General features: G+C 40.0%; 1 protein-coding gene across 5 annotated transcripts in view; it reads left to right on the top strand.

The window, feature by feature from the left end:
• SLC4A4 (solute carrier family 4 member 4) overlaps nt 1-25,314 on the top strand; it is a 365,009-nt gene that overhangs the window by 196,399 nt on the left and 143,296 nt on the right. The gene's annotated exons all lie outside the window — the stretch shown is intronic.

Below are 25,314 nucleotides of genomic sequence, written 5' to 3'. Positions count from 1 at the left end.
CACTTTCTATCCCATTGGGCAGGTTTGCAGTCCTGTTGGGAAGATTTCAGCAGCTATAGTAGGCTGCAAATGCCGAGATGCCTTGCTTGCTCCATATACATCTATTTTGATGGACTGAGATGGTTTGGCAATAATGCTGTGGGATGACAGCTGAAAGTTCAAGGTGAACCAGCAGAGTTTTAGATTACTGAGTACATCAAGGAATACGCCTTTGACATGGTAGTTTGTCAGAATCAGGAGGACAGACTAAGATAGGAATGTTCTGAAATCTCATATCATGAAGTATTTGCTTGGTATGTGAGTTGGTGTCCAGCCTATAAATGATCATTCATCAAAATAAAGCTCACTATTATTTTTCTACTTAAAACAACCATCTGTTCTTTTGTTAGATGTTAATGATTAGATATGAGAGTCATGATTCAAGGTGGGATATTAACCACATTATGGAGCAATAGGAGAGACACTGTCTTGTTTATATTCCATGGTATTTACCAGAGTTTTCTGTGAAGTGTCTCTCTTCTGTGTCATTGTCTTTGTTTCAAATAAAGTTCACGATTGGATATAATCTGAGAGCAGAGAGAGGAGTTTCCATGGAGTATTCAAAAATGGAGGCATGGAGTAAGGAGTTGCTAAGCATTGAGTTGGTAGAAGTAGGTGTCTCCCATCCCACCCCCCAGCCTTGTTTTGGTATTAAGAGAAATGTGTAGATAAGGGAGCTTCTAATTCATTGCCTTCAGCTGCATTTCAGAATTACATAAAACATGCTGTCGTGGAAAAGGCACGCCAACTGAGTGGTATAAACTGAATTTTAACTCAGCCAGTTTGTTTTTGGAAATTGGTTTTTCTGACTAAATATTAAAAGAAGAAAGCTTATAATTAGCAGACTTTCACTGGTATATTTTTGAACCTTTCCACCATTGTTGTTTCTTAATGAGTGTTGGGTTCCTAAATAGAACCACATGAAAAGTTCAGTTTTATTGAGTAGCATATATTTTTAAAAACTAAAATCAGTTATAAATAAATAACTAAAATAAAATTTCTTTATACAAAACATTCACTAAAGAAAGAATCTAACCTAGAACATTCCTGCTACAATTTGATGGCTTCGCCATTACCTGGGATACTATTGCTGCCTAGATACATTTTGATTTTTTGTGAGTGTTTAAATTGTATTTTGAAAAGGAGGCATTGTTTAATGGTTGGAAGTGTTATGGGATGAAAAAATCATTATGATTGGTGTCACAAATATTTCATTTTAAAAGCACCCCATGTATTTAAAATCATGGCAATTAATGTAAAATTTTGTCTTTTACATCTTATTTATTATTCTGTCATATAAAATGAAAGCCCACATTTGGAGATTTTTTTTTTTTGTCATGAAGTTGGTGGTAGCATAAATAATCAAGGAAGTGCATTTTTTCAAATATCAGCATATTTGCAAAGCTAAGAGAAGCAGAGAGACAGAACGAGGGGCCTTCCACCAGTGCGGCATGAGCTTCACACTGTGGGTGTGCAGGCAGAGCAGGAGTTAGGAACAGATGTGTCATGGAGGCCACTGTCTTGTGCTTTAGGGGAAAGTATCTGGATGTGAAATACAGCAAACCAGTTGATACATCTCATCACTTTTATCCTATCAGTAGATCTTTGCACTTCAGAAGAAAGTTGATATTGCTTTTCTCATTCGCATTTTCTCTTGTGAAATGTTATGTACTCTGGGCAAAAAGCAACTAGGAAGGGTGGGCAGTTCTTTTCCTTTCTGACTCTTCAGCTTACGCACTGAAGCATGGAATTTGAGCAGGGCTTTTTAAACATGTTATTAGTGACCTCTGTGTTACTCACCTGGTTTGAAGCATCCAGAGGCAAGATTTGGCTTTGAGAGATGCTATAGCCATGGATTTCACGTGCCTCCAAGGTATACACTCTTAGAAATTATCAGATGGTAAGTTTTTGGTTTTCTGGAGGAACTTAACTTATAAATTTATACAGTTACCTTTGCATGTTACATTTAACTACTTAATATTTTTAATATTGTGAAATATTCTTAGGATAAATTTTTAAAATAAAGAATTATGGAACTCTTGCTACTATTTTAATAAACCAGAATCTTATATTTATTGTAGTCAGGACAAGATTCTGATATCTGTATGTAAAACCTAGAGAAACTTGTCATTGTCTAGAAACGAGATTTAGTGGCACTGTCAGCTTTGGTTATGAGAGCAACAGTGTAATTAATAGCTGACATTCGTGAAGGTAGTTTAGAACTGGAAATTTTTTTATTTCACAGCAGTGTGCTGGAGTCATCTCTTATCTTCTCATGAGTTAGTTATCAGGAATTTTATGAGCTGATTGTAAACATAGCTATTATTAAAAATTAAATTATATAAACATGCTTAAATATTTTAATCACATTAAAAATAAAGGTAATAAAACTCAGAGTTCATCCCTTCCTACTTATTTCACTATAGTCTACGCTCTTGGGGTTATTTACATCTATTGTGCCCGTATGGTAGCAATACTACAAAATGATACCCTACTGTGTGCCTTTTCCCAACTCTGTATACAGAGACTTCATACTTGAAGTTCAAGACAATTTCCTGTTTATAAAGAAAAATGCTAAATATTTTTATTTGTTAGGAATTAGGGAATAATCAGGCTAGCTTCCAAGATATTAATTTTTATGAAATTGTCACTTGTTTGAGACACTTGTGAATTCTGATGCATGTGTCTACCAGGTACGAAATTTTATATGACTGCTCTAATGTATCAATCCATTAACTGAGGCATTTGTATAGAGTTTGTGTTGCGTGAAGAAATTAATGAACGAGGTTATCATTTCCTCTGGTGTTGAAGTTCCCTTTACCTACTCTATTTATCACTATTGTTTCAAGTTGAACCATATGAAATCACCATTTTTGTGGGTGAGATGAAGTTGACTGTTAGTCATTTCATATGATTTTGCCTAATAATTTGGCCTGAGATACTTAGGTCCTATATTATTGTGGTTTACTATGAAAAAATAACATTCAAGCCTAGAAACATTCCTTAGTAGTATTTAAAAATCAAGGAAGATGTAGTTTGCTCTTTTTAGAAAGTGAAAGTGTATATGTAATTAATATTCAATAAGTATTTAGTAAGATGTTCACAAGATTCCCTGATAATTCCATTTTAAAAAGCCATGGTTTATAGGATGATCTTCTTTTTAAAAATATCACTTACCATTCACATGGGTACTTTTGATAGTTTAGAAAAGATAAAGATAAACCAGAGCTGACTTGAGGACCATGGTCAATTGGGAACCCGAATTTCAGTAATCAGCTTTACTACCTTTGAGGAAATTTGGCCAAAGCTGTCACCAGTTTGTCCTAAATGATCATAAAAATGAATCCCTTTTTTTTGTGTGGTCTGAGAGTACAGGTATTCTTTAGGAAAAGTAACTTTGGTTATCCAGTTCCACCTACACCTTGAATTTCAGTTTTCCCTAATACAATTTTCATGACCCCATTTTTCATTAGTTTTTTAAATAAAAAAATTAGCAGTGTAATTTAGTACACAGAGATTATATGTTTTACAGATTATATCTGTAAAACAGAGATAATACAAATTAAATGAGATAATACATGTAAAATATTTAGAGTGATAATTGGCACATAGAAATCACCCAACCAGTTATAATAAATTATATATTATATGTTTAAACACAATTAAGGAAGAAAATCTTAAGTGAGAGTGGTTTTTGGAATTACATTTGCTCTATAGCTACTATTTGGGAGGAAACTTACGGATATAGTGCTGGTGTATTTCCTCTGCCTTTTGGTAAGCGATGTGGGCATCATAGAGTCAGCAGTGGAAGAGGTGGGAGCCCTTTTTCATCCCAGTCCTCTTACAGACTCTGCCCTTGTGTTTGGTCTCACATTTTGCTAAATGGCTACAGGGAAATATTAAAACACATGAGAATCCAAGACTTAGATGAGGACTTAGGAAAGGTTGCCGCTCCAGGCCAGGGCAGCTGGCTCCTGGGCTTCACGCTGCTTCCTCTGGGCTTTCTCCTGGTGCAATAGGATATTTGCATACCATTCACCGAGATATAGAATACTCCCAATTGAACTTCTGGGTTTTATCTTCCATTCACCACTGTTTTTTCTCCTGCCCAGTTTGAGAAATGTGATCCACTTGCTTCCACCACTTGTTGCCATCCTTTACTTTCTCTCTGGATTCCCCCTTCTCCATGTTATTTAGCAGGCAAACTGCTGCTTCCTAGTTTTCTGCCACGTTGCTGTTTCTGACATAAGCACACAACACTTTCAGATATTTAAAAAAGTCTATTGCTGTTAACCTACAGTGGCATAGATAGCTGTTGACAACATAGAACAAACAATGGAAAGAAGTCAATTCTTATTGTTAGTAGTAATTCTAGGCCTCATTGAAATGTCAGTAGGATTAGCAAGGCTCTTGTTGCTTTGGATCTGATTTGAGATTGGGTGTCTTCAAGCTATTTAGTTTGGCTATTAGATCAAGCTGCCTAGATGCTGGCATGTGGTGGATCTGGCTGGGACCACTGCCAGGTTTGGCAGCCTCCTCCATTTCTTTAGAAATTCTTAGCTTTTTGTCTGGGTTTTGGATTCCAGCTTATCTTAATTGTCTCTGGCTGGGTGGTTCTACTTTGTCCCTACCCCCCGTCCTTGAATTCAGACCTGGTCCCTGAATCAGTAGGTGAGGCAGACATTTCTCTTACTTCTCTCAGAGCTTCTGTCCCTCTGACGTGGGCCATCATGCTTCTCTAGTTCTGAGATGGGTCCATCGCCTTAAGATGAGTCATCTTCCAGGTGCCCTTCTGCATACAATCAGCTCTCTCCAAAACCAACAGCATACGTCCATCTGTTTAGTTCAGGCCCCTAATTCTGCATTCATTTGCACCGCACAGATGTATGTCCTGGCCAGAACCCAGTGATCGAGGCTTCTCAGCCTTAGATTTAACAAGCCAATCTATTTAAAGTTTCTAGAAAAGTACCTGAATGAAAGTGTTTCCAAATAACAGCAGGTATTATTGTTTTCATTATATTCTAATTATTTATCAGACCCCATTCCTCCATTTTACCCCCACCCAGGTAGGTGACTGATCTTCCAGATTTATAATGTTCAGATCTTGAAGTAAACAGTCACACATTTTTCTCCAAGGGCCATTCCCTCCCAGTATGTGGTAGTCTGTTCTACTCTTGTGACAACAAAGAGTCAGGCCTAAGGGATACCACAAAAGTGAGGATTTAGATTTTGACATAAAAGACTTACTTTATAATCTTACAGATGTGCTTCCTTCTTCTGCAAAGGCTCAGTTCTAATCCTGGACTTATACTTGGTAGTAGTGTGATTTTGAGCAATTTAGATATACTTCTTGAGCCTCAGTTTTCATATCTATAAAGTAACGGCAGTAATGTCTTATTCTGTGTGTACAACCAGGAGTAAGATATATTTGTGAAAGTATTTAATAAGCATAATAGGAGTTACACAGTAAGGAACAAGTATTATTCAGCAATATTTTAAAGGGCAAATGTAATGCCTTTCAGGTGTAAAACTAAGCACAGAGTTCGGCACCTTTATTTTGTATTCTGTTATTTCCTGGGTCTCTCATTTTTTTTCCTTCCACTACTCCATATATGAAAACATTCTTAGAATTGTATTTTTTAAACAGTGCTGCTTTCACGATCAACTTTACAGATACCAGATAACAGTTATGAGGTATCACTCATGAGCTTTAGAGTGTTTTCAGTGTAGAGTATGAAAATCGATCACTGTCTGAACAATGACAGTTTTAAGCTCCCAGTAATATATGTATAACAGGATATTACCATGAAACAAACATATTGTAAAATGTTACTAATTGCCAGTCTGTTTTACATAGCCAGAGTCTGTGATAGAGTCAAGGACGAAATGATTCTCCTTCCACATATCCTACCACATGCGAGTACGTACTCACTTCCCCATTTCTCCCTCTCTGCGAAAACCATGTACTTAAAGGCCTTTTACTGATTCGCTGCTGTCAGCCCCAAGTAAATCATAGTTCAAGCCTTAAGGTCTTTGATACAGCCGCCCTTGTGAAGTCTCGTTTTCCTAAGCCTTGCCTTGCTGTGAGGGTAGACAGACGAGTAGATCTGGGATTATGTCCTGGTGTCCATGAAATAGAAATAGAGAGGAGAGGGAGACGTGAGGGAGGGAGAAAAGGCACGATAAAGACACAAGGTGTGAGCACTGTGTACTCTGCCTTCCCAAGAGAAAAAAACGGGATATAATTAAAGTCTTCCAAAAATGACTAAGTATGCCTCATTCTACTCAAGCCCTGTTTCAGTGCAAATACAAAAGGCAAAAAGGAAATTTTTTTCAGGTTTGTGAACCTGATTTTTTAAGATTTGCATTTTAAATTCACAGTAAGCCCAGGTTTCTGTGGTTAGTGCTTTCCAACAGCCTTCTGGATGTCGAACAAAGAGGACATCATTCCATCAGTGATAAGAGTAGTTAGTAGCAATGATAATAAAACCTGCCATTAACTGGGTACCTAGTATATACCAGGCATTATTCTCTGTGATGTTTCTAATGTATATATCATCATTTCCATTTGCATATGAAAGACCTAAAGATCAAAAATATAAGATGACTTGCCCAAACATAAAAAATGGAGGGACTTAGTTGCTTAATAACAGTATGCTAATTCACCTACAGTGGATAATGAGCTTCCTCAACTGTAACTTACTTCCCACCCCTCAGTGAGTCTAGGTCTCTTCGTGTGTTCCTGTGACATTGAAGGGCTCTGGAGGGTATCCTGCGGCTGGTCACCAATCCATACCCAGTATGGCTGTTGGACGTCTTTATTGGCCTTTCCCAATGGAATTTCACCTTTACAGGTGAAAAGCTGCTGTACTCTTCGGTTGAGTTTCTTGGGTAAATAAGAATGTTAAATGGTTGTAGGTGATCAATAACCATTTGATCATACAACACTGCAATCCTTAAAGAGTCCTAAAACTTGAACATAAGTAAAATTTATTTTCTTTTAAATGAGACTATTAAAAAAGAATGTTCCTGGAGTGATTTTTTTGGTCTACTTGCATAATGTAAGCAAGAACACCCTCCTCACTTGAATAGCTCTGGGATTGATGGTTTCAGACAAGTTGTTCCCAAGGGAAACATGAATCATCAAAAAAAAAGTCCTCTTTACATTTTTCCTGCAGTCTAGATATTGGAAACCACCACCCCAAAATCTTTAGAGCTATGTGCTTTTCTTTATCAAGTCCTAATCATATAAACCAGGTTCTACCTTGTTTATACCTGAAGCTAAGCAGAGTGATTTAAAAGAGAATGCATAAGATAGGAGCAAAGCTAAGTTGTTTATTGTGTAGCTTAAGTGTAGAAGAGGCATCATTAAATCATTTTTAGAAAAAGTGTTTAATAATATATTATCACCATACTGTAATTATAGAAAATGTGGCTCCAGCTTTGGAAACTTCTCAAAATTTTATCTTTGGAGTAAATTTGTAAAGAGAAAAAAAGCAACACAAAAAGGGTTATAGTTTGTATCTCTTTCTGCACAGAAGTACTCATAGGGTCCAACAAATCAAAACGTTGGAATTTGCCCATATAAGTAATGGATGCTGTGAGCCTCCCAGTGTTCATGATGGTAAGCAGCCAAATGGCTCCAATCAGCTTTGCTAAAGCGCAGGTGCCAAGTCTCTATGGGCAGTTTCATTTTCATGCCTGTCGTTGGAGCCAGGTTCTTGGCTGCTGTGTGCCAGGCTCCATTCCACGGAGTTCTTGATGGTGAGGCTCAGTGTCAGTGGAGACTGTTTATGCAAAAAGGAGTTTCCAGAGTTAGACACATTGAGTAGAGAAGAGAGAGAAGCAATTGGGGAAAGTTTGTTAATAGCACCTCAGTTTTAGAGCAGCTGCTGAGTTCCTGTATTTACTTCAGGAGAAGCCATGGTATCAGTGGCCTACATACTCATCAGAAGTTAAAGTACAGAACGTTCATTTGAGTTTGCTTTACATTACCTTCCGCTGTCAGTTCTCATTGATCTGGAATTTCAGTAGGTTCTTGCCTGGGTTTAGATCAATGGCTGCGAGTTGTCTAGCCTCTTTCATTTCCTTTAGCTGAGCCTGTAGGAATATCAGGTCTTGAAGCAGGTCACTTGCTTGTCAAAAGAAATAGAGGGTGAAACTTGGTTGATATGATACTATATGTTTCTAAATGCCTCCCTCCTGACAAAAGCAATTTTGGAATAATCTCAACTGGTTCATTTTCCTGTATCATTTTTCTTAGTGCAATAAAAACTTGTAAAGAAGTTCAGTTATGGGAAACAATTAAAAATTCAGATTGCAAAGAGAAGACATCAGACTTGCCTCAAACAGGTGCTCGCACAGATGGCTCACTCACAAGTGCTAGCTTTATTTACAGCATTTAAGCACAGATAAATTGACAAAAATGTTTCTAGCTTTTATAATGCATGAATGCCCAAATTTGGCTATAAAATTACATTAACTTGTAAGTGATTCAATTTCAGACTTGACCTCCCAAGTCACTGATAGCCTTACGAAGGCCATTTGTCTGCCCTGTTATTTGCACACTTGTGTGAATAGATAATCTGATCTTTGCTTTTTGGTTGGATAGGCTTTGCTTTGTGTTTTCATCATTAAGTGACTGTCTTTATTGTTAAGGAGGAGAAACTCTGTCTCCTGTCAAATTCTATATAGTATAATGGTTACATATTTCCAACTTCATTGTCCTTCCTTGAAGGGCAGTTATACTGCTTATTTCTTAGTAACCCTGGAATGAGGCATTTGATAAGAATAGCAAAATAGATGACATGAAATCCGGAGGAAACTATCTTCAGACAGAAGTTGAAGATGCTCTCCAGTTGATGAAAACTCTGCAGGAGCCATACTGTATACTTAGCCTGCATCATAGTTCTGTCTTGGGTGTGGTTTAAAATTTGGCATTGGTGCACCACATATTAAAGTTATAGCGAAGTAAGTATTAAAGGGCACCAGAAGATGAAGACTAATATGCATGTCTAAATAGATTTGTATTAAGGTATTGATTTATTTAAATCACAGCCTCATGGGATTTAGAGGGCTGACAAACAGTAGGCAAAAATCTTGAAAACAAGTTCTATATTCACCAAGGAAAATTTCAGAAGTGGAAGTATGAAATGTTGCTTTCTGCATCTGTGCACAGGATCCATAGAAGGGTCTGTTGGGTAGGTCATAAGAAAGCTCTTTGCTAATACAATACCCTGCTGTCTGTGCTTCACAAAACTGTGTGTGACTCCCCTGTGTGTGTGCTTATGTGGTGCAAAATGATTAACAGCCTTGATCTCACATCTTGAGATTAGTGTTCTTTATGTGAACCTTCTCTCTGGGTGTGATCCATGTTTTGTGTATTGGAATCACAGGGCAGATCATCTACTGGTACGTGAGGAACTAATGATTGAATGCAGTTTTTTCTTGTCTTTTTCCTTCCGTGCTGGAATTTGTTCCATCAGAAGATGCAGGGTCATGGGAGGGGGTGTGTGTCAATGTAATATGTCATTATTCTCCTTTAACCCTCCTGTGTGATTTGCTTTAGTATTTTTTCTTCTTAATTAATGCTCCATCCTCATCCTTGCTGTGGCTGCTCATATGTCCTCCTCCTCCTCCTGTCTTCTGCTTCTGACACTAAAGCCCGCAGCCCGCTTGAGAACTCAGTGCCCTGCCTAGCAAACCGCACCTTGGACGATGACCCTCGAGTGCGGCGCACTTCCAGCGTGGGATGGCTCAGTAAGTCTATGACTGGGGAAAGGGCAAGGATGGTGGTTGTGGTGGGCTGTGGGAGGGCAGGGAGATTGGGCTGATGGTCACGGAGTGGAGGGAACCCTCAGAATGCCTGAAAGGATAAGGCTTACACATTGTTGAACTCACAGTTACTGCTTTATTCCTGCCACTACCACCTTGTACAGTAACAATGCAATCTCTTGCGTGATCTGCCATCCTGAATTCAAGTTGAGTACCTTGTAAGACAGTAGAACAAGTTCAAAGTGGAGTTGTTAGGCCTGGTGCTGACAGTGTCTTCTCCATGGCACACTGCTGGGAATCTGGTTTCCTTCAGAGGGTGGTGAGGAAGATACTTGAGATCTCTGAAGGTGGTTTGAAAGCATTCAAGTGCTGGGTAAAAGGAAAAACTTGCGAAGTTAGTGGCCTAAAAAAACCCTCCCAAATTCCTATTATGTTTCCCAAAAGGAGTGGGTGTTACAGACAATGAAAAAAAATAAGATAGAATCTTTACTTTTTAAAATAAAAAGCTTTGCTAAAGAGACGAGGTTTATATACCTAAAATCAAAAAAAAAAAAAAAAGAACATGCACAGAAAACGACATGGACTTTCCCGTAAGATTCCAAATTTGATTATGTGTGATGCAAATTTTAGTCATCAAGAAACCCATCCATGGTGACATCATTCAGCTTGTAGCTGTTTATCATTACCGTATGCCTAGTGATTTAAGCTTTTACTATTTTTAAGTGAGGAAATGTCACTGTCCTAGCAACATGTGTTTCTCCAGTTTAGTGTGAGACATTTTAGTTCATCCCAAAATGCTGCCTGTTGTGACACATTATTCCAGGGATTTCATTGGAGTAAATTTGACATTTTTAGAAATCATATTAGTAATCTTTGTTTCCACTTGGAATAAATGCACGAGGTATTTAGAAATAAATAAGCAAGTCCTTTTCCTTAGGGTTAACAATTATGCAAAATGCTAAGTGACATGATGAAAAATGCATGCATGCACACTAGTACACACAAGATTATGGGAACAAATGGTCTGGCTGGCTTGGGAGTTGTGATGGTAGAAGAAATTTTGGAGTTGATGCTTTTAGGGTTTAATCTTAAAGGGAAAGTAGGAATTTGGTGTTGGGAGAACTGAAGGAAAGGCCCCCTACTGAACTATAACCCTGCAATGATTTCTCCTGTAACGTAGGTCTAAGTTCACTTGACTAATAATAAATGTTGCAAACATTAATTTATTATTTTTCAGGTACAAACCCAGGGCTAAGTACTTTATGCAACATCATTTAATTTTCTGAACAATCCTGTGGAATTGCTATTGATATTAACCACATTTTACAGATGAGGAAGTGGAGCTTAGAGACCTTTAGTAACTTGCCCAAATTACACAGATACTGAGTATCTAAGGCAGGACTTGAACTTCATCCTATGGTGCTTCCATCTGTAACTTTGATGGGTAATGACTTATTGAAATTGGAATTAAAGAAATTCACGTGGTTGGATTGTCAAAAAGAATCTACTGACCCCACAATGAAGCTGTGACACTGATACTATTTTTCCCTGCAAGAATCATCCATTCCTTCTAATAAATTATTGCCCCCCCTCAGTGATGTTTCTTGGGGAACAAATAAATTTAGGTAAGAAGTTTGGTCTTTTGGGTTTGGAGTCAGGCAGGATTAGGTGTGAATCTGGCATCTGCCATTTGCTGGCTTCCAGACGTTGCACAAGCTTCTTCTCTACTGGAAAGGGTTTTTCAATCATAAAATTGAGTTAATCTTACCAACATAGGAGTGTTGCGAGAATTAAATTAGAAATATGTAGAGTGTTTAGCATATTGCGCAGCACTCAATAAATCCACCATCACGCTTATTAGTAAAGCTTATAGGAATTGCTCAAGAAGTTGTAGCTGGTCTTAGCCTCTGATTCTAATTCATTCAGACACTGAAATATTGTCGTTGATAAAGCATGAAGAAAATTGACCAACACGTTCAGTTTGTTGGCAATATGAAAACACGGTAACTATTTGGAAATCAACCTAAAACTCTACCTGGGGCAACCCTTCTAAAAAACACGCTTTAGTTGTAAGAGAGGATTCTCTCATTGTCTATTTATATGCTATATTCTCTCCCTAAATAAAGAACTTTTGATGTCTAATCTTAATTGTTTTCTTCAGGGCTCCTTATTACTATCGATTCAATGAATTTAATTTATACATTGAATAATGAAGTTGTACAAAGTGGTGCTGAGTCCTCCGAGGTCTACCTACGTATCCAACCACATTCTCATCTTCTGTCAGTATGAACCTGTAGTCCAGTCAGTTGGCCTTTCTTTCTTTTGGCTTATACTGTGGCAAGTATGACTTTGGTGCCTTAGTTGATACCTTTGCCCTTCCAACAATGCCTTTTCAGGAACGCCTATCCCAGCCCTGGCTGGGTTGCTCAGTGGTTGGAGCATTGTTCCATAGCCAAAGAGTTGTGGGTTTGATTCCTGGTCAGGGCACGTGCATGAGTTGTGGGTTTGGTCCCTGGTTTGAGTGTGTATGAGAGGTGACTGATCAATGCTTCTCTCCCCCAGCAATGTTTCTCTTTCCTCCTCTCTCTCTAAAAAGCAATGAAAAATGCTCTCAGGTGAAGAGCAAAAAAAAAATATTTTTAAAGTATGTCTATCCAAAACTAGCCAGTAGGGTCTGAATGATGTTCCATCTCCTTTATAAAACAGTTCTAGTAAACACAAAAGATCTTTCCAGGTATTAAAACCCCATAGTTCCTATTGTCCGTGTTTCACAATTGAAGATTTACCACATATTATTTTATGTTGTCCTCTAATGCTGCATTGCTTGTGTTTTTGTCGAATTTCAACTCCATAAAGAAGCTCCATCAGGGCCAGAGCTGTATCTCATGCTTTTATGTGTCTTCCAGTGCCGTGCAGGTGCTGGGAACATGGGAGTTGTACGGTAAACACTGACTAACTCTTGACACTTGGACTTTTTATTAAAAGCAGCCAAAAGCTCAGTTTTCACCAAGGCTTATGTTGGCCACAGTAAACTATTAACCAGAAATGAATATTGTTTACTACCTGCAAAAATGATTTCTTCATATTTTTGCTCATCCTGGTCTGATGAATTTGATTACTTGTTCATTCTAATAGCTAACATGAAATTATTTTTCATAAACACTGCCAAAATATCAGCTAAAACACAGGTTTGGGAACCAGGTTGCAATACCTTAATCTTTCAGTATTCTTAGCAAGCTATTTGCAGGCTTAGTGTGACTTGAAGTAACTACCTTCAAAAAGCCACATTTGAAGTTGCTTTTGGGGAGTAAGCTCTCATCATTTTTACATTGTGTGCTTCTTATCTTACTTGTCACCTGAGGCCGATAGGAGCTTACAGCTTTTACCATTTCAAATGCTGCCAAGGTTTTGAATTAGAAATTGGAACAAAACCAAAAATGATTTCCTCTTACAAATCTCACTGGCAGGTCTGAAATCAGCCTGGACCACTGAGAACAAAAGAGGAGATTTCACCTCCACTTTTCAGGACAAGCTAATACCCACCTCACTGCTTTGCCATGATTAGAGCGTGTTGGAGCCAACTCTATCTTGGTAGATCAAGAATGGCTCTTCACTCTCCCGCTTATCTAGGAATTTGGTTTGACACCTAATAGCTGGCGTCGTTTGAGCCCTTAGAAATCACTTGTGTCCTTTGGCTGTTACTGGCAGTCAAATCAGCTGTTCAGACTCTTAGGTCTGAACCTCAAAGGAGAAACTAGGTTTAGGGTTTGACCCTGCCATCTTCTGCGCATTCCAGCGTCCGTCTTCACTTTCCTTTGTGTTGTGACCATTTGTCTAGTTGGTAAACTTACGAGGCGGGGACCTCCGGGTCTAGTTTAGGGCTTTGCTTCGGAAGTACTTATCCAGTGTTTAATGTTATTACTATGCTAGGCATAATAATAATACTGTTTTTTTTTCATGAAGCCACAGTGTTATAACTAAGGATTCTTGTTTCATCCCTATAAGCAGTTTACATAGTTAACATTAAAATTTAAAGAACTGAATTGTAGGTGGGACTTTTTGCTTTAAAAAAAAACCACCTTTTGTTTTTCTTCCATTTTGGGCATTTCTGAAATTAAATAATTCATAGTCTTTTATTTATTTTTTTTTATGTTTTATTTTTTAAATATATTTTATTGATTATACCATTACAGTTGTTCTGTTCCCCCCCTTCAATCCCTTCCACCCGCACCCTCCCTCCCCCACCATTCTGCCCCCCTTGGTTTATAACCATGTGTCTCAAGTTCTTTGGATTCTATATTTCCCCCACTATTCTCGCCCTCCCCCTATCTATTTTCTACCTACCATCTATGCTATTTTCTGTGCCTTCTCCCCCTCCCACCCCCCTGTTTCTAACCCTCCATGTGTTCTTCATTTCTATGGTTCCACTCCTGATCTAGCTGTCCTCTTGGTTTGCTTTTGTTTTAGGTGTGGTTGTTAATAGCTGTGTGTTTGCTGTCCTTTCACTGTTCATATTTTTCATCTTCTTTTTCTTATATAAGTCCCTTTAGCATTTCATATAATAAGGGCTTGGTAATGATGAAGTCCTTGAACTTGACCTTATCTGAGAAGCACTTTATCTGTGCTTCCATTCTAAATGAAAGCTTTGCTGGATAAAGCAATCTTGGCTGTAGGTCTTTGGATTTCATGACTTGGAATACTTCTTTCCAGCCCCTTCTTGCCTGTAAGGTCTCTTTTGAGAAATCCGCTGACAGTCTGATGGGTACTCCTTTGTAGGTGACTGTCCCCTTATCCCTTGATGCTTCTAGGATTCTCTCCTTCATTTTGGTCTTGGCTAATGTAATTATGATGTGCCTTGGTGTGTTCCTTCTTGGGTCCAACTTCTTTGGCACTCTCTGAGCTTCCTGGATTTCCTGGAAGTCTATTTCCTTTGCCAGACTGGGGAAGTTCTCCTTTATTATTTGTTCAAATATGTTTTCCACTCGTGGCTGTTTCTTTCCCCCTTCTGGTACCCCTATAATTCGGATGTTGGAACGTTTAAAGATGTCCTGGAGGTTCCTAAGCCTCTCCTCATTTTTTTGAATTCTCATTTCTTCATTCCTTTCTGGTGGGATGTTTTGTTCTTCCTTCTGGTCCATTCCATTGATTTGAGTCCCCGTTTCCTTTCCATCACTATTGGTTTCCTGTGCATCTCCCTTCATTTCAATTAGTTTAGCCTTCATATGTTCCTCTATTTTGTGACTTTGTTCTTCTAATTTATGACTATAATCTACCAGTTCTGTGAGCATCCTGATAAATAGTGTCCTGAATTGTGCTTCTGAGAGGCTGGCAATTTCTTGGTCGCTGAGAGTTATTGGCTCTTGGACTTTGAGTTCTTCTTTTGCCATCTTTCGGGTTGTTCGTGCCTGTTCCATAGCAGGATCAGAGCCCTAAAATGTTCACTAGAACAGGGCAACTAAGTCACTGGGTTGTGACGCTGTATGTGGGGGCGGGGTCAAAGAGGGACTCTGGCGTCCCGTCTGCTGCCTGCCGCCCGGCCCTCACCGGTGCCGAAGGGCAACTAAGTCGCTGGGTTGTGACACTGTATGTGGGGGCGGGGTCAAAGAGGGACTTTGGCGTCCTGTCTGCCGCCTGCCACCTGCCGCCACGGGCCCTCACTGGTGCCGCAGTTGCTGCTGTCACCTGGCCCACGCGTTTCGTCCCACTGCACGCGAGTGTGCCACTGCCGTCAGCCCTCGCCCCCTGGGGCCTGCGTGGTCTGTCTCACTGTGCGCGAATATGCGCCCGCGGTCTGCCCCGCACCCCAACTGGTTCTCATCTGCCTGCGCTCCTGGGTCTGGGTCGGGGGCCCTGTCCTGCCCGACCCTGCTCGCTGCTGGCTCCGCCCCTCTTACCCGTTGAAAGGTTAGATGTAGTCGGACTTCCGTATAATTCAATTTTCTGTCCTTTGGTTGTGTCTTTGTTTCTCCAAACCTTTGTTTTATTCAAACTTGGTTGTGGGAGAAGGCACAGTGTTTCCACCTATGCCTCCATCTTGGCGGAAGTCCAATTCATAGTCTTTTAATTGCTCCAAAGTTTATTGACTAAATAAAAAATGATAATTTGCTGTGGCTCTAGATTTTTGTTTAAAAGCTTTGGAATTTCTTTAGGAGAGTGGTGAGCCCAGAGAGTTCACTTTAATAAATGTAAGTCACTGACCATTGGCTGAGCTCTAACTCTTGCAGTCCCATGGTCCACTTGCAGAGCAGGAGCTGAGGGACATTCACAGGTAATGCCGACTGAGAGAGGCAGTGTGCCACCAGAGAGGACAAGGGCACACCTGGTTGCCTACAGTGTGTGGCACAGTGGCATGCATTGTACTCTCTGAAAATGTTTATGAAAAGAATGGATAGTATGGCACAAAAAGAGAATTGAGGAAATAATTCTTCTTGGGAGAGACCTACTTTTCAGGGAGCCTTGAAGATGGCTTGTAGTTCCAACATGAAAATTGTAGAAAAGGCAGGATGAGACCTTAGAAGATGATGCAACTCCAAGAGAAAAGTATAAAAGCAACCACGTTGTTGAGAGAGTAAAAAGAAGAGTTTGTGTGTGGCAGAGTAAGGGCCACATTTGATTAGCAGAGATGGAGAGGAGAATAGCACATATGGGTGTTAAGCTGGCAAAATATTCGAGCCGTTTTGTGGAAGGTTATGAAAGTTTTTTAGCATGGAGGTAGCATGATGAGAGCTGTGCATTAGGGCAATTAACCTTCCAGGGTTATTTGAATGGAGCAGAAAGGGGAGATGCTTGAGGTAGGGGGAGAGTTGGGAGGTGATTGCAGCAGGCCAGAGGTAGAGCGTGAGCATCTGGATCAGTGGACTGTCAAAATGAAAAGGAAGGCACAAGGCCAGAACTGTGGTAGAGATGGCCTTTGCCGGACTTGACAGCTGCTCAGATGTTAGGGGAGAAGAGGAAGGAATCCAGGGTGCCTCAGGTCTTGAGCTGGCAACCCGGGAGATGACAAAAACTTCCAGGAAAAAGGGATGGGGTTTACAAATGGCAGTTCAGATTTCTGTGCCTGTCCTCCATGCTGTGGCCACCTTGGATGGTAATGCAAAGACTTTTAGATGATTTATCATGGGCCAAGACTCTTACATGTCTGCTTTGTTATTACATTCTCACCTTAGTTTTTTTTTTTAAGACTTTATTTATTTATTTATCTTTAGAGGGGAAGGAGAGAGGGAGAGAAACATCAATGCAATGTAAGGTTGCCTTTTGTGTGTCCCCTGCTGGTAGTTAGCCTGCAAGGAACCGGCACGCAACCCAGGCATGTGCCCTGATTGGGAATCGAACCGCGATCATCTGGTTCGCAGGCCCACGCGCAATCCACTGAGCTACGCCAGACAGGGCTCACCTTAGTTTTTCATATCCATCTAAACCTACCTTTGGGGTGGAGAATTACCACACAGCTGTAGCTCTCTTTATTGCCTATGAGTTTAGAGCAGTTTCATATCTTGATTCTGAGCATTTAACCTTCCATCCCTGTTTCTTTCTTTATCAGGTTCAAGATCTAGGGTTCTTCTTGATTGAAAATATTGTTTGTACCATTCTCACATACATTTTTGGCCTTTTAAAAGGCAAAAGGAAATCCAAGAACAACTCTCAAAATTCCCTTGTTTTTCATAGTCACAGAGTTCAAAAGGCTATAGGAATAAAACTTCTCAGCAACCTGACATCTGCCTTCAGACTTTTTAGCTAACATAAGACATTCAGAAAACTTACATGATTTCCAAGAATGAGTTACAATGTTCTTCAAATATAGACAGTCCTAACCACTTACAAAAATGAACTGTGACTTAGTTATAATGAAACATTATTTATTTATTTTTAGAGAGAGGGAGAGCAACATGGATGTGTGAGAGAAACATCGATTGATTGCCTTTTTCACGCCCTCACTGGGGGCTTGGCCCACAACCCAGGCACATGCCCTGACCAGTAATGAAACTGGTGACATTAGGGTTTGTAGGATGACACACAACCCACCGAGCCACACCAGTCAGGGCAAGATTTAATTACTATTTAATCTGAACTTCTGAAGTAGGTCCCATTAGTTATTTTATTGATATCTAATATTGTATTTACAATGGGCTAAAGTATATGCTAACTCCAGAACTCTAAAATTGAGAGAATTCAAGTGGATAAAGAATAAAAACTTAGAAAAACTTAGAAATATAGAGTACTGGGGACTTGGAGGAGAATTTAAGAGGCACAAATTTGGAAAAACTTTGACAATCTGCTGGAATTATAAAATAGACTTTTCCTCAACGAGGAGGGTTCAGTGTTTGTGAAGATTCAAACCTGTGCTTGGCAAGATGGTGACATGTAGACGATCTTCATATTCACGCTCTTTTTCTCATCACCTGATTTCTCCCTTTTCCTGACCTTGCTGTTTCTTACCATTTTCTCCCTTCTGTCAGATTTGGAACCATATTGTGGTCTTTGATTATGCACCGTCTCTGCCTCTCTTGTCTCATTGAATCACTGCATCTGTTAAATATTACCTCTTTACTGTTGCCTACTCTGTCCTCGTCATCATCTTACTGTCATTGCTTTAGTTCAGATCCTCATTTCTCCTTGCTTAGTCTGACTCAGTAGCCTGTGATTTGGGGTCACCGTTTACAGTTGGACATACGCAATTGTATTTGACACTTCCAGTTAATCTTACCACCACTGGTTGATGAGTTACTGTCTCATGTGGAAATGGTCAATGGCAGCTCAGTACATCTCAAACAACATCTAAACCCCTGGGCTTGGCATTCAAGGCCCATTGCACAGTGACTTAAAGTTGATTAAGCAGCATTTCATGCTACTATATTTCCCTGTATCTGCTCTACATTTCAGCAGCTGCTTACCATTACTTGAATTTGCTAAATTCTTCTAGTTTTTGCCCTAGACATTCTTTTTTAAAATGATTTTATTTGTTTATTTTTAGATAAAATAATTTTATCTAAATTATTTTAGATAATTAGAGGGGAAGGGAGGGAGGGGAAGGGAGGGAGAAAGAGAGGGAGAGAAACATCAAACAGCTGCCTCTCATGAGCACCCCAAACTGGGACTAGTCTACAACCCAGGCATGTGCCCTGACCAGGAATCAAACCAGTGAATTTTGCTTTGCGGGACAATGCCCAACCAACTGAGCCCCACCAATTAGAACCCTAGACATTCTTTCCACTTGGAATACCCTTCTTCCTCCTGAGACTTTCTGTCAAAATCCTGCCCATCATCCAAGACCCACATTCTCCTTGAAACCTTCCCAACTTGAGGTGCTTTCTACCAACTTTAAACTCTGAAAGCAACTGTCTTGAGACTCCTCACATGACCTTTATCTCACTCTGCTTTGTATTATGTTGTGTGGATATGAATATTATTGCCTCTAATAGCTATACATTTCTGAAGGGCAGGACCCAGGTCTAATTCATTTACATACCCTATATCACAGGGATGGACAACAGTGGCTCATGAACCAAATCACTGCTGCTTGGTTTTGTAAATAAAATTTTACTAGGGCACAGCCATGCTCATTAGTTTATGTATTGCCTACAGCTGCTTTCATGCTACAGCGGTAGAGTTACATAGTTGCAACGGAGATCCTATGACCCAAAAAGTCTAAAATGTTTACTAGCTTCCCTTTTACAGAAAAAGTATTCTCACCCTTGCACCATCATACTGGCTCTTAATGTGGGGACTGGGGAGCCCTGGGTATCCCTGAGCTCATTTCAAAACATTTGAAAGGTCTTAGNCCCCCCCCCCCCCCCCCCCCCCCCCCCCCCCCCCAAAGCAGACAAGAGAATCCAGCTGTATTTCATTAAGCCATAATTAAAGACATTTGTAAAAATGTGAAACAATGCTGTTCTTCTTACTAGAATTTTTGTTTTGAAAAAGTTATTTTTCATAAAGTACATCATTACTTATGTTACCATGTAATGGGTTTGTTAATGTTATGAAAATTAATAGGTAAATATTTTGTAAACTTTGGTTTAGTTTCTAATATGGTAAATACTGAGATATAAACACTCTTAATTTTAAGTGTGTGACAGTTACCTGAGATTAAGAGGTTGGACAACTTCTGTTCCATGTGTCTAGCAGAGTGCCTTTTTCATAGCAGTCAATGATGGAAGAATGAACAACAGAACCAAATGATTCACATGTAAAATTCAAGCACAGTGATAGTTAATGGAAAGTGTTGAAAGGGGGGTATAAATAAGAACCATTAAAGAATGATGTCTATTTCATGTTTATAACTTGGATGCCCTTTGCCTCCCAGAGAATACTGATGAGGCATAATAGAGTGAGGGCAAGTTGAAGGGGTAAGAAAAAGAGCTGATTTTCCTGACATTTTTTCTTTTATGACTACTAATAGTCAGAATGGGCTCGATTGTGCTGCAGTGACAACTAACCCCACACATCTCAGCTCTTTAACATTACAGAAGTTTCTTACTCATGTTACTTCATGTGTCATGTGGAACTCCAGGGGGCTCTGCCCACCATTGTTAGTGAGGATCCAGACTCACAGGAGGTTTTTCTCAGCCCGTGCTTCCACAAGTATCTTCAGTGCCTCTTCGACTCCTGCCCAGCCATGACCTGTGTCAGTTTCCCTCACATTTCATTTGCCATAGTGAGTCATATGTTTACACCCAACTTTAAAGAATTGTTATTCTACTATGTGCTCAGAAGATGAAAATTCAGAAATGTTTGGTAGACAGCACTAATGATGATCTTGTAGTCATAACAGAAATTGTAGCCTTGACTTTGGAGTGTGCCCTTTTTGAAAATGCTCAGAGCAATGTGAAGCTGTGTAAGGATAGTACATGGAACATATTCTCCTTCTGCACACTCATGTAGATGGAGGATGAGGGCTTTTCTCATTGTGAGGGAGGGCTGGGGTTACCAGTTCAAGGTCGACTGAAGAACCATGGGGGCTGTGGTTTTGTGGGGACTTCCAAGGTGGACTACATGACTTTGAAACCGATGGAGAGTCTTTCATGCAGATATGCAGTAAACCACTCTTATTAGACTAAACAGTGCCTGGATTTAGTTCTTGGAGACAATGTAAGATGTAACTGCTTGAATTAGTATGTCTGTACACATGTGAGTGAAGAGACTGGAGGAAGAGCAAATGTAATATTCTAGCTGCGGATATCAATTTCAAAGTTAATAATGAAATTTCTTCTTGGCAGCTAGCAGTAGAATTTTACTTTGATGAAAATTGCTGGCAGAATCTTCAGAAATATGGCTTTTCTTTTTTGTGGTGAACTGAATGTTCATGGTGTTTACAGTTGTTCTGGCAACTCGGGTCCCAGTTCTACTCCTCTCAATGCACCTCTGTCTCAGGAGGAGGCATCTTGCCAGGCCCAACACCCCTGTCGTCGCCGACTCTTCCCTGTCTGCGCTCCTCCATGCTCTTCTGCTCTTCTCCTCGCTGCCCTTCTCTGAATCTCCGTTATAGCTGCTCTACTTCAATTCTCATCGTTTCTTGTGAAAACAATCTTTAAGAACTTTGTCCATCTAAAAACACAGGAGAGGAAATCAAATATGTAGCATCTACTGAACCAACATGTGTAGCGTCCATTTACTTGAGACACACCTTCAGAACAGTAGGCAGTTCCAATTTCGTTTTGGACTATTGGGCATTGTTGGAAAGAATGATAACAAACTACTCAAATTCATCTACATTTGCTTATTTGTTTGGCTTAGTTTTCCTTTTTTTTTTTGGTGAGAGGTGGTGGCAGTGTGGGGGATTGTTCTGGAACCATCAATTGCGATTCTTCTTGTGTAGATTGGGTTTTTTTGGAGAAAACTGTGATGGTTTATCACTCACTCAGGGCCTAACATGGTACCTGGCACACAGACACTTCAAGAATATTTGTTGATTAAATGAATACTTAAACTGAAAATAAGAGAAAAGACTGAAAAGACAGGTAATATGACAATCTAGGGCAGAAATGTTTCCTTTGAGTTTGTTAGATCGTAGTCTTCACATCACTCAAACTAAACTCCCTCAGTGTTACCAGGAAGCTCTGTTGCTTTCTTTGGCTGCTGATGGTAGCAGAATCTGAGAATTGCATTCCTGCCTTAGGGGCTCCAGTTCTTGTTGACTAGATCATTCTATTCATGGTTGAGATATCACTACCCAGGCAACTACCAGCTCTTATTTATTCCCCCTGGTCTTGTCTCAGTTAATCCCCACAAAACGGTCTATGACGTTAAAGTGTCACTGATCCCTTGTCATAGATGAAGACACCGTGAGGCTCATTGAGGTTAAATACTTATCATAATCATTAAGGAAAGTCACAAATGTTGCAGCTCTTTCTCTTCTGAGCAAATTGAGGATTCTACTTCCTCACCCATTTGTAGTTGTGACCACATGACTTGTTTTGGCAAATGATACATCAGAGAATGATAGGTGTCAGTTAAAAATCATTTCTTATCCTCACTTGAAGATATTTTTTTTCATTGCTTTTTTTAGAGAGAGAGAGAAACATCGATTCATTGCTTCTCTCATACGTGCCAGGACCAGGATTGTATGTGCCCTGACTGGGGATGATACTAGTCCAGACTAGGGACCTAACCCATAATTTAGTTAGGTGTCCTGACTGGGAACCGAACCCACAACCCTTTGGTTACAGGATGATGCTCCAACCAACTGAGCCACACTGGCCAGGGCCTGGATGTCATTTATAAGGAAGGCGTTCAGTGCCAGTACACGCATCCCTATTCCGTCTTCCTTCACAGCAGCAGTGTTCTAGAGAGTGGTCCCACGCATTCGGTTTCTGGCTGAAGGACAGAGATGCAGCACCAGACCCCCAGCCAGTCCACAATGCACATTATCGTGAGTGAGAAATAAGTCACTGTTGTTTTAGGCCATGAGAATCTGAGGTGTCTTTTACTATAACCTTGCCTCTATGGCAGGGGGAGTCTTTGAGGTGACCCAGTAAGTGGAGCACCAGGGTTAGAATTCAGGTGTGTAGATTCTCCAGGTGACATGGTTCCTCTTTATTTCTCTCTTTGCTTTTCATTCCCTCTGCCTCCAGGTCTCCCTGCTCTCAGCCACAGGTAGTGCTCTTGTCTGCTAACAACAGGTGTGGACACGGATGACCCAGAGTTTTATTGTTTCAAGTCAGAAAAGGAAATTCCTGGTGTTTCTTGATAAGAAGCAACAAATCAGCATTCAGAATAGTAATTTTCTGTGGTGGTTCTGTTTTCTAAGGCCCATTCATATCAACCCCAGGAAACAGCCATTTTGAACATATCATTTTGATGGGCCGTGATCAGCCTTTGCCTCAGAAAGAGCCCATACACTGTGATGGGTTCTGCAAGTAGTAACCATGGTTACAAATCAAAGAACAGTCTTGTTAGGTGAATGTAGCAGAGAGACTAATATCAGCATCCTTTTTGAGAAGGGAAAATAGAGTAAATTCAATTATAATGACAAGTTTTTCCTTCAGTAAATGTCTTACTTTAAAAATCGATTCTCCTAGCACACACTTAAGCTGGAGTCTGGATTTTAAGAATAGCTGTAGGTGTCAAGGTTGAATCATTTCTTCAATTTCTAAAGGATGTCTTTGAATAAGTTTTGTCTGTTTTTCTAGGGAACTGCCTAGAGCCCGTGAGAAAGTGGCATTTCCTTTTAACTAGCTAGAGGCAGAGGCTGTGTGGGTTATTTCACTTGTAATGATGTCAGTGATGGTTTTGACTGTTGTCTTCAGGAAGAATGATCTTATTTTATTGTATTGGAAATATCCCCTGGATTGGAAGTATCCCTTCCCCTTTAGTGCTGCTAAGTTTACTGTATCCAGGTGTAGGGATAGAGTTTGGGGGTGTTACATTAATTCATGTAAATTAATTCATGAATGAATTCATTCATTCACTTAAATATTCTTAAGTACCACTCTCTGGTCAGCACTCAGCTAGCTGCTGAGAAAAGACAATGAGCAAGGTGGAGAGTCCCTGCCTTCAGAGACCTACTGGTTAGACCTGTTTTTACCAAGGGCAGAGTGGCATTTGTGAGAAGCTGGTTTTCCCGAGCCAAGTGGGAAGTGTGTGTAGAGAGACTGGGTCACATCTGAAGGTGGAGAATGAGAACAGAGAGACCACCTAGGAACTGTTCGGATAGTAACAGATCTGACTTGGCCGAGGAGGCTGATTAGAGGAATCCAAGAAAGGGCAACGTAGTGGGTTCATGTGATAGCTGGCTTAATACAAACGTGTGGAGGAAAGTAGACTGATGTTTTAGAGAACAGAACCAGGCCCTGTGGGTGACCATTTTAGGGGAGAAGATACTGACTTGGGACTCCTGATGTTTTATATGCAGATTTGAATGTAATTCTGATTTTCATAATTCATGAATTTCAGTGATCTTCACGAGGGATTAGTGACCTGATCCAGGTTCAGCCTGAATGTCTGAGAAGTACATTATTTCTGAGAGGTTATGTCTATTGAAATGAAAGCCAGCTCTTTCTGAGCATGGGTGCGCTTTGGGTGGCACGTGTAGTCTCTTCATCCATCCAGGTACTACTTACTACGACTCACCTGAGAAATTTACCACATGGAAGTATGAGCTTTGTTACAATGAGATTGATTCTCTCATTATGTGGCGAGTTTCCTGACATCCAAAGTATGTGAGCAGACATTAAGAGACTGGCTCTGTCTGATGTTACAAAAGAAAAACTGCTTGGGAAAGGACTTGGTTATGATCTCCAGGTGTCTTTTAGTTCTGTGATTCTCTGAGCCACATCTGTAATAACACCCCTTTCAGAGTGTCTACCCTGTGGGGCGTTTAAACTTACATCATCTGCATTGTGTTCTAGCTCTAGAGATATTGTGCATCTATGAGAAAATTCCAGTATATTGTACTAGACAAATTTCTGAAGCCTAAAGTTTGATACTGAGTCAAGTCATTACTGATATGAGTTTTTTCCCCCTTATTCTCTGCTTTTCCTCTTCATGTTGGTTTAGCAGAAAATACGTTTTCTGGAAAGTATCTTTGCCCACTGATTTAAGCAATTGATAAACAGCCTAACTAGAGCCAGTGAAACATTCTTGGAGTGTCTGCATCTTTTTTGTTGTTGTTTGAGGCTTTATATATTTTACTATTTGCTCTTGTCCCCCTCACTTCATCCCTCACACCGCCGTAGTGGTGAATACTAGAAAGGTGTGTGTTGCCCTCACACCAGGGACAGGTGCTAGAATGAACTAAGACCATAGTCTCCTCAGAAAACACTCGAGATTGCCTGAAGAACTTTCACTGTGATGTAACACCCACAAATAAGCTGGGTATATATTGGGTATATACTGTTTCAGTATATACTGTTTCAGGGTATATATTGTTTCAGTTTCTCAAGTAAATATTTGTTAACGACCTCTGTGCTCAGTGAAACATCTAACACTTTTCCTAGGAGCTCTCTAACTTCAGTTTGCCTGAAGTTACCGCATACCCTCTCTCTGCGTGATGAATAATGGCTA

This window comes from Sturnira hondurensis, unplaced genomic scaffold (genome assembly GCF_014824575.4).
Source record: "Sturnira hondurensis isolate 20B ecotype Veracruz unplaced genomic scaffold, ASM1482457v3 Scaffold0014584, whole genome shotgun sequence".
Lineage (NCBI taxonomy): Eukaryota > Metazoa > Chordata > Mammalia > Chiroptera > Phyllostomidae > Sturnira > Sturnira hondurensis.
This window is presented reverse-complemented; position numbering and strand designations above follow the sequence as displayed.